Below are 10,309 nucleotides of genomic sequence, written 5' to 3' on the forward strand. Positions count from 1 at the left end.
GGATCTGGAGGTCCTACCTGATCGGAGGTTGACCATGAGCCAGTAATGTGCACTTGTGGCCAGGAGGGGCAATGCCATTATGGGGCGTATTAGAAGGGCTGTGGTTAGTCAGTTGAGAGAAGTGCTCCTGCCCCTCTACTCTGCCCTGGTGAGGCCATATCTAGAGTACTGTGTCCAGTTCTGGGACCCTGAGTTCAAGAGGGACATGGAACTGCTTGAGAGTGTCCAGCACAGAGCCACAAATATGATGAAGGGAATGGAATATCACACTTATAAGGAGAACCTGAGGGAGCTGGGGCTGTGCTGCTTGGAGAAGGGGAGACTGAGAGGTGACTTCATCGATATTTATAAATATGTAAAGGGTGATTTCCAGGAGGACAGAGCCAGGCTCTGCTGAGTGATGCCCCAGTGACAGGACAAGGGGCAACAGGTGGAAGCTGAGGCATAGGAAGTTTCATTTAAATATGAGGAGGAACTTTTTTCACAGTGAGGATGACAGAACACTGGAACAGGCTGCCCAGTGGGGTTGTGGAGTCTTCCTCTCTGGAGATATTCAAGGCCCATCTGGACGTGGCCCTGTGTGATCTGGTATAGGTGATCCTGCTCTGACAGGGGGACCAGACTGGTTGAGCTTTCAAGGTCCCTTCCAGCCCCTAACATTTTATGATTCTATGATCTCCAAGTTCTATGTAGACTTAGAAGAGGTAACAGGAATCATTCACACCAGCTTAAGTCAACAAGAAGACTCTCTTTATTCTCAGTTACAGATCACAGACCTGGAGCACCATCCACTGAGCCCCATCTATCTGAAAAAAAAAAAAAAAAAAGTCAGTGCTTTAGGAAAGTCTAGAAACAGGTTTCTGCAGTTGTTTTCTCTCTAAAAAAAAAAGAAAGAAACTCATCATGTAAGTACAGACTAAACCATGTAATTGTTGTGCAAAGGCCAAATGTATACTGGAGCTATGGGTGTCCTAAAGCACCTAAGTGGAGACAGTAGGAATCTTTGCATAGATTGCAGTGAACCTTGGATCAAAACTTTGGAGCAATGAAGTAGTTCTTGATATACTAAGATCATATGAATATGTACAGACAGCCATTCTGTACCTGTCTTCTGTTGTGCTCCTGGAATAATTTCACCCATTAAATAGCCATCCTTGAATTTTTGAGTCTCCTAGTTCTTGGAGGCAGAGGTCTCTGCTCTGAGTTCATTGCTATTGACGATCGTACTATGTCAGATTCTTCCATGTAAGAATCATGGAGCCTAGAATGGCAGATATGAAAACCAGGATGAGTAAAATCCATTCCTCCTGAACAGATGCAGGCATGTTACTTTTCCTTGAATTTGGGATGCTGTAATTTACCTTCCATTGCCTACAACTTCTTGAGGGAATGTAGGAAAGTCTTGGCAGGAAGAAAGCATTTCTCTGTCTTATCCCTCAGACAAACACACAACTTGAAAGACATCATATAAAATGCAAGCAACAGAAGTATTAACACTATGATTTACAGTAACAAAAACAAGGTTACTGCATGTCTCATTAGGAACCATTACAAGACCACCAATTAAAGTTGTCAAAATAGAACAAGAAAAGCAACATGTGCTTTTTCCGCTGGAGGACAGATATGGTAAGACTCATTATTAACTCATAATGTGAGGACAGAAGATTGCTTTCGGTTTGAGCCGAAGTCTAGGCTTTTAAGGAAAAGAGGTCTCTGAGGTATACTCCTATCTGGCAGGCAATACTTAAGCAAAAGTTACCACAATGGTAGAAGCATTTTTTAGTGCCCAGAGCAGATGTTTTAAGACATCTGAATAGAGCAGTATCTATTTAGTTCAGCCTTAGCATCCAATGTAATTCTGACATTTGCAGTCTCTGTGTTGGTATTCATCTCAGGCCATAAACCAGAAGGGCCTTTAACTTGGAAAGTATGGCCAGACAGCCCTCAAGGAGCCTCATTCAAATGCAGCTTATTACCAGAGCAGTGCAGCACACTGTGCTGCCACTGTAACCAGGGGTCACATGGACTTTTGGGGCCATCTGAGGGCATGTTTGCAAGAGGCACAAGGACTTAACTGGTCACCTATGGCACACTTTAATGACCTGAAAGCTCTGACTTTGTTGCTGGTGTTAACCTAGGAAAGAATATAATTAACTCCTACATGCTCAAACAATAGGCCAGTCTCAGAAGTTAATTTATTCTTACTACTTGTTTTATTACATACCACTCCCCACCCCTTATTTAAGAAGTGCACTACTTACTTGTGGGCAACCAAATGGTGCACTTTGATTTGCTAATACAGAAACAACAAAGTAGGCAAAATCTGTGGGGCCGTGGTAGAGGGGATAAACAGTAGACAAACATATTCTGCTTGGGCTGCTACTGTCAGTGCCATTTCCTGAAGTATCAGGAATTCGACTGCTCTCAGCTGATGTTTTTGGTGGATGAGCTCCTGCTAGCATACTGAGCAGAAAAAAAAATCACTATAACATTGAACTTTTCTTCACAAATCCTTCTATTAAAACAACAGAATCCTTAGATAACATTAGTAATCATAAAAGCAGTATCTTACATTGTGCCCCAATCTGATGTTAAATTTCCATGGACACAATCAACACATCTTTCACTGAGGCATCAGGATGGATTTTAACAGTAGGGAAGTCCATGTCAAGAGAGTATTCTGACACAACACCTGTGAAGGAGACTGCAAATTGCTTGAAGGTTGTTGCAAGTTATCATGAAAGATTCCTATAAAAGTGCACAGAACTTCAGGCTCCATTAAGCAGTTTCATTATTGATGAAAAGTATCTACTTGTTCTAGTTCTAGTGGATTCAATGCCAAAGTATTATGGATTTTCATGTGATCAGGACCACATCTTAATTCATCAATATTTTGTCACATCTTCCAGATACTGCACCTTACAAGCTGTGGTACTTCCAGGAGAATCAGGTGCTTACAGCGGTCAGCACATTATTTGGCTGCCATTGCAGAGAACTCACATGGCCACCGATGGCAATCCACTTCTAGAGGGAGGAGACCTAGCTTTGGGCTGCACAACACCTCAGGAATTTTTGTCTTTTTTCTTTTGAAGTTTATCTACTTAAAAGATCAGACAATGATATTCACCTGCTTTAAGATCTATACCCCAGAGCACTGAAAATACTGTAAGGGAAGCTCAAAATCCCATTCAGGATTAGAGAACCATAAACAAAAATCCCACTGTATCATTCAGATTAGAGACAACATCCCTGAGCTAAAATAAAACCAGGAGAGAAGTAAAAGTCTCACAATTAAGTCTTTTCACTATAGGGAAAAGTATCCAGACAACATAACAATGAAAATGATCCTCTCTAAAACCAGACAGAACTTGTGCTAAATAAGACTTGTAAAGACAAACTAACTGTATCTAATCCATCACTCTTACATACAGCCCAGTATTGTAACAACCTTGAAACAGGACATCTTCCAAAGGCCTCACAGTCTTCTGCTAATGCTGCAGCCCATTATTAAGGGTATTATTCACTCTCGGGTTCTCCTTAAAACAAACTTTAGTAGCACTACAAATTAATCTATTTTGTCAATAATTTGTTCCCTCTGAGGTACCAGCCCAAATATTCCTCTTCACCATGTTTCTTGTGCTTGACAAGGCTTCCTTTTGCTGATTTTGTGCTTTGACAGGAAGCAGTGCAGCCTGGATGCTTTAGCAAGGGCTCTAGGAAAGAAGTTGTTATAAATCACCACTATTTTAGGAATTAATTTTTAATGGGTTCCATTTTATTTTCTTCAGTTGAACACCATTATTTACAGACATGAATTAATAAAACACATCACAAACCAATAAAATTCCAACAGCTAATATTTATAGATGCATAGTTCATGCTCAATTATTATTTTTAATGTATAATGCATACACATATATAAAAAAACCTCTCACAATAAGTCATCTCTGCACAGAAAGAAGAGTTATAGGAAACAAATAAAAATTGTATCATAAACAATATCAAACTACTGACAGCGTTTCAACAAAACACGTACAGTTAGAAATACGCAGTAGACACTTAGGTGTTTTTATTTAACGTTTTCTTTTTTAACTTTTAGACTTGAAACCACAATATCCACAGCACAACAATGATTCTGCCAATCAGTTTTCATTTCAGCAAGAAGGAAATGCTGAAACGAGGTGGACGCAGTCACAGATACTCTAATCATTGCTAATGGAAGACTTCAAAAGACACCGTAAAAACTGTAAAAAAAGTTTACGACTGGGCACATTGGAACTCAGCACTTGTACAGGATGGGACATCTTCAGTAGTTAGTAGATTTCAGAAGATAATAAAGGAAGGAAAATATTTTCATGCTTCAGGTTCATAGTTTTGATACTCTTCCTAATGAGGAAAGCAGAAATCAGTGCTACTGGTATTTTAGGCAAACACATCCGACTTCCACTGCTTCTTCTAGTTCTAGTGGATTCAGTGCCAAAGTGTTATGGATTTTCATGTGATCAGGACCACATCTTAATTCATCAATATTTTGTCACATCTTCCAGATACTGCACCTTACAAGCTGTGGTACTTCCAGGAGAATCAGGTGTTTACAGTGGTCAGCACATTATTTGGCTGCCATTGCAAAGAACTCACATGGCCATCTATGGCAATCCACTTCTAGAGAGATGAGGCCTCGCTTTCGGCTGCACAACACTTCAGGTGCTGCAGGTACTCATGCTAGTCAGGATATAATTTTAATGTATGTTTCGCTAGGGTATGTGAGTAACCCCCATCATTTCAGTGATACTCAAAGTCATTTCAGTGATACTCAAAGTGCTAGCAATCAAGTTTGTGTTTTACTGGATGGTGTTTTACACCTCTCATTTTCAGCCTAATTATCTGTGCCACTGTACAACTGCCATCCCCGACTACCATCATGCCAGGTGTTTAGTAATTCACTCCAATAATTGCATTAAGAGTACAGTAAGGCCATGCTATAAAAACAATTCATGAAGATGCAGTTTTCCCCATATTTCCTACCAAGCTAAAGAAGATTACTCAGGATTACTCAGAAACCCAGGCACAAGTGTTTTGAAACACAGACAATGTTTTCACATCAAACTTCCTTATTATCAACAGAGCAACGAATTTTCTTATTCCCAGCACTACACCTCTGGGAGATCTTGGCCAAAGAGCCCAGGTTTATGCAATGCCCTTGCAGATCACGGCATCAGCTTGTGCCATGCTAACGTAACTCATGCGCACAGCCGCCTCCTACGCGCTTCTACATGCATTCACAGCAAACATCTCAACAGATTTACCTCTGGAGGCATTTCATAAGCCTCATTCTCAGGATCCACAGGAAGAGCTTTATTATTCACCATTCCCTCCTGCAGGAAATCCTCTTCATTCTAATTTGAAAAAAGGAAAGAAAAGTGACAGACAGTAACTGCCTGCACCTTATCATTCATGCCAAAGCACTTCTTTCTCCCCATTAGTGGCTCACTTCTTGGCCTGTCCTTCAGTTGCAGGATCTTGCTAAGGGCTGTGAAGAGCTAGAGGACATCAGTTCCAGGGAAATTTTCTCCCTGTTCCAAAGAGGTGTCCAGGGGAACTCTTATTATCATCTTTCTAATCAGTTTACATACTGGCAGCCTGTTTCTCTATTTCCACAGAAAGGCCCAAGAAGTCAATCTGAACAAAAGAACAGTACCACCAAAAGCTTGACAAATAGATTTGGAAAATAATTTTAATCCTGCAGTAAAAATGCTTCATTCAAGCCATGAAACTAACCAAAACAAGATTCTTCCTTCTTAAGAAACTGTAAAGAGTTAAGACTCCTGGGGATGGTCTGAACCTGAACCCAAGTCCTCCTGACTCCTCCCTGGGGGTAGTCTGAACCTCACTCCAGGTGAAGTGGTTAGCCCACTCCCACTTCCTGTCTACCCCCCTATAGAAACATAGGAACTCTCTCTTTGCCCTCCCTGCTTGCCAGTAGCACCCTTGTTTTGCCATGTGGCCATCCTACCACATGGTGGACAACCCCTTCCTGAATCTACCTCCATCCATTGCCATCAGTCTGGTTGTATATATATTTTTGTGTTTTTTTTCCCTTCCCTATACCTCTTTGTAACTCCCCTACCTTAAATACCTTTTATTTATTGTTAAACCTTTTCTTTTAACTTCCAAATCAAAGCAAGACTATTCTTTGGGTGTTTCACCCCTTTCCTCTCTACATCTAATTCCTTTCTTTCCAAAGAGGGGGAGAGGGGAAGGCATATTATTAATGTATTGGCTCCGTTAGGTGTTTGAACTCTGGGAAGTTTAAATCATACCAATACACAAACTGATTTGGGAAACACAGTTGCACATGACTTAATGGAGCAGGTTATTACATTAATTTCAGTTTACGTACTTGGGGGAATACAGACACGGTATGCTAATCTAGGTGTGAAAGCAGGATCAAGACACATAAATTGCACAGAAATTCAGTTATATATTTTTTAATATTATAGACATGTCAATAAGGTCAATTTGTTTCATTGTTTTAGCCTTTTCACAGTACATTTCCAAGTGGCCAAAAAAGGGGGAGCTATTTTAACTCAGACTACTACATGCTGGTTTTTTATTTCTCTTTCTGTTTAAAACCTAATTGTACTGGAAAAAGCTTTTTTTCTCTCTAGATGCTTTCTTCTGCCAACTAGAACTTTACACAACAGTATTACATGATCCGTGGCACTACCCAATATCCAGCTTTTTCACTTGTTTTTTCAGACCATCTGTTCTTGACTATTATAGCAGCAATTCTGTTTTATATAGCAATTTTCCTAAGAGCCTCTTGGAATTAATAGGATCACAACAGTGTAAGGCAGAACGTGAAGACTACGGTTATGCTAGAATTATAGACATTATTTCCTATGAGAAGCAAACAGAAATTATTAAGAAAAAAGAAAACTCCAATTGGGTCAAATTGTAGTACTGTTACTACAGAGGTACACAGTGAAGCAATATGAGTTTTGAATAAACAAAGACTGCTGGAGCTTGTCCTGAACTGTAAAAAATGGTATGAAAACAGGCGTAATAGCTCAGTGAAACCATTGTGACCATGCTGGTTTATACCACTTATCAGTCTAGACAGAAATGCACTAAAAAAATAGACAATTACAGACAGTCAGGAAGAAATTAACTTTAAAAAGCCCCTACAGGCTGGCGGCATAGACAGAAATGCAAAATTAAGTTGCAAACTAATGAGGTAATCATTCAAAGTCTGCAATTTACAGGGTAGTGAAGCTTAATTAAATTTAGGGCACAGATAAAAGGATGGTAAGAGAAGCTAAACCTGAAAATCACTTCAAGTTTAACTCACTTCTGCAGTTCAAAATAGAAAATAATATTCAAACCATGTGGCACTAAATCCTATTTACCATCACACAGTGTTTATTATGTGTCTACTGTTAAACAGTTTCCTCCAGTTTAACCAGGTAACCTTAGTCACAATACTCTGTTCCTCACTTGCTGCATCTCTCCGTGGACAAATTGACTTTATCTGCCAGATATGAATCCTGTTCTTGCCTGATTTGATCATTTTTTCTAGCACTGATGCATGTGCATGTCTATTGCAGCTGCAGTTTACTGCTCCCTTGTTTAATCCAAAATTTATTTTTTGCTTCCCCCTATCACTAAAGACCAGTTTTGGTTAAAAATTGTTCCATCAAATAAAACTGCCCAAGATCCATCTTGTGGCTGCACGTGGGAGAAAGTATGCAGCTTGTGTTATCTGACTCAGGAAAACAGATGGCAAGTGACACTGCCAGGACCATTTGTTATGAAAAAGATTTGCCAGGAGAGCTTCAAAGAAGAGCTTCAAAGCTTATATGCTCTTAATTTATTAGAAACCTCTGCCACAGGTCTGAACTGTCCACCAGGTTTAGAGAGACACAGTGTCTATAAAAGGCTGAGTTTATTGTTTTCTCAAGTTCTTTCAGTGAGTCCCTGAGAGAGATTCCTCTACAGCTTCAAACAGCAAGCAGCAGGCTAGCAAAACCCAGCACCAACTTGTAGCAGGGCACAACTGAATTACCCTGCAGTCGCTGTGATTAATGAATCTACAGCAGAATATTATGCTGTAGTCTTGGGTTCAGTGGTGGCCCGGGCACAGGTCAAATTAAGAAATTTATGAGGAGAAAAATCGACTATCAGAGGACAAAAAAAAAAACAACCAAACCTATTAGAGGAAAAAAATCAGATCTTGGCAAAGGAATTAAAAGAGGAAAAGGCACAAAGCCGAGGCCTATGGGGAACTGTGCATAAGCAGTTTAAAGCCTATACAGATGCCCTAAAAACCTCAGAGGAGTAGAAAGCCATGTCTGGGGTAGCTTCTTCAGAGGCATGTTCAGCGACTTCCCTCTCTGCCTCCGTCTATGACCTCAGTAACACGGAGTCGTGTGCTGCTACAGAGGACCCTGTTGTGTCTGCCTCCATGCCACAGAAAGGCAAAGATAAGCTACGTACAAGGTCCAAGTCCAAACCACAGAGAGACTCACCCGCAGCAAGTGACGATAAGAGTGGTGAGGAGGACACTATTGGATGGAAAAACGTGCAGCCAGTGACTAGAACCGAAGTTTTGGATGGTAAAGGCATCATTACCGCGGTCAGCTGGCGCTATACGGATGCACAGCTAAGTGACCTGCAAGTCAAACAGGCGAAGGAGCCAAATGACTCAGTTACAGTGTACTTGTTATCGAGTATCGCAGGCTGGCGAGGACAAAGTGCTTCTGGACTCTAACCAAGCAGCTCATGCCTGGGGGGATGATGTATTCCTGACCTGGGAACCTGAGGATTCACGCAGCCTGACAGCGCGGATAGCGTTTTGGGGAAGTAGTTTTTGATCAGCCTACAGAGGGGAACCAACTGAGTTAGAAGTCAACAGCCTCCCTGAGCTGAGCAGTGCTCTTTACAGGCTTGCTTGCCTGCAGGTAATAAGGGACAATAAGATGGCCCCTTAACCGGCCCAGCCGAGCCGGAGCGGCTCCCCCCTGTCCTGAAGGGATGGCTGCAGGTATGCAAGTCATCGCCTCAGCGAATATAGAAACAATTGGAAAAGCCACTGAGAAAAGCTGCAAATCGCTAAAGGGTCTGTAAGAGCACGACACCATGCGGGCTGAGCTCTGGATGGATTGAAACACCCACGGACTTCAGTTCGGCTTTCACCCCACAGTGGCTAAGCTCTGATGAAAGGCGCCATGCCGGCTTCCGTAACGACAGAGGCACGGCAGTGCCGAAAGGCAAACGGCTCCGTGCCGTGAGAGACTCCTAGCAGCCCATGGTGCGGACCGATTAGGGATGGGGAGCAAAAAAGAGGGGCAATTTAAAGCAGTCCTGAGAAATAGTTGATACAAACAATCGGTATTGCTGGGGATACCTGAAATTGTTCTAAAGGACTTGCCTGATTGGAAGATAAAGGCTACGGTATTGTCTTTAAAAGATAAACGTAGGTACACTGGTAGCTGAGACAAGCCCAGGAGTGCAGTCCCCCCCCACCCCCAGAGGCTTCTGCCGCTTCTCAGGGAGTTAACTCTTTCTTACCTCCCCAGCAGAAGGCAAAAACTGGATGAGGCAGTGGCTGCCTCAGGCCTCTGTCACCGCTTTGTTAATGTCTGCCAATGGTCGGGTGATGAGCCTTTTATCCTAACCCCAACTACACCCAGCAGAACTGACGTGAAGTTCTTAATTGACACGGGGGAGAATCTCAAGGGAGAATCTCCCACCAGAGGGGACAGTCCAAAAGGCCACAGTAAGGAAGTGGTATGCCTACTTAAGAGGGAATTGCACAGCTCGTGCCTCTAAGAGAAGGTCCAGCAAAGGTGTCCAAGCTCCAGCAACCAGTAAATCTGGATACAGCTTTAATGGGACAGCCCTACAAGCAATCTCCCTTAGAGGTAGCTCCAGAGGTGACCACAGACTCTGACACTGAGGGAGTGTGGTTCACCGATGCCTCCTCTCAGAGAGTGGGATCACAGTGGCACTACTGAACAGGGTTAACCCTCCAGAGGGAGTGACCTTGAACCTGACCCTAGGTGGTCTTGACCCCTCCCCAGGGGTGGGTCTGAACACTAACAGGTGATGGTTAGCTCACTGCCCCTTCCTGTCTAAAGGTCCATAAAAGCAGGGGGACTTCCTGTTCTCTCCTTCTGTGCTCCCTGCCTCCCTGCTTACCAGCATCACCATCCTGTTCCTGGTTCTCTTTGTCTTACCACGTGGCCATCAAGCATGAGGCAGATGAACCCATTGCCATCAAATAATCTGGTTGTATTTACACATTTTG

General features: G+C 42.3%; 1 long non-coding RNA gene across 8 annotated transcripts; it reads right to left on the reverse strand.

Moving 5' to 3' along the window:
* Window positions 1-728: 728 nt before the first annotated feature.
* On the reverse strand, window positions 729-5,428 carry LOC135189193 (uncharacterized). Of its 8 annotated transcripts, none has more exons than XR_010307959.1 (4): window positions 5,307-5,428; window positions 2,573-4,386; window positions 1,105-1,261; window positions 729-806 (listed from the first exon to the last, which is right to left on the reverse strand). It is a non-coding gene; the product is annotated as an uncharacterized LOC135189193 (long non-coding RNA). The 8 variants fall into 8 exon arrangements; XR_010307957.1 differs by having other exon boundaries at window positions 1,105-1,452; XR_010307956.1 differs by having other exon boundaries at window positions 1,105-2,463.
* Window positions 5,429-10,309: the final 4,881 nt, after the last annotated feature.

Source organism: Pogoniulus pusillus, chromosome 31 (assembly GCF_015220805.1).
Source record: "Pogoniulus pusillus isolate bPogPus1 chromosome 31, bPogPus1.pri, whole genome shotgun sequence".
Lineage (NCBI taxonomy): Eukaryota > Metazoa > Chordata > Aves > Piciformes > Lybiidae > Pogoniulus > Pogoniulus pusillus.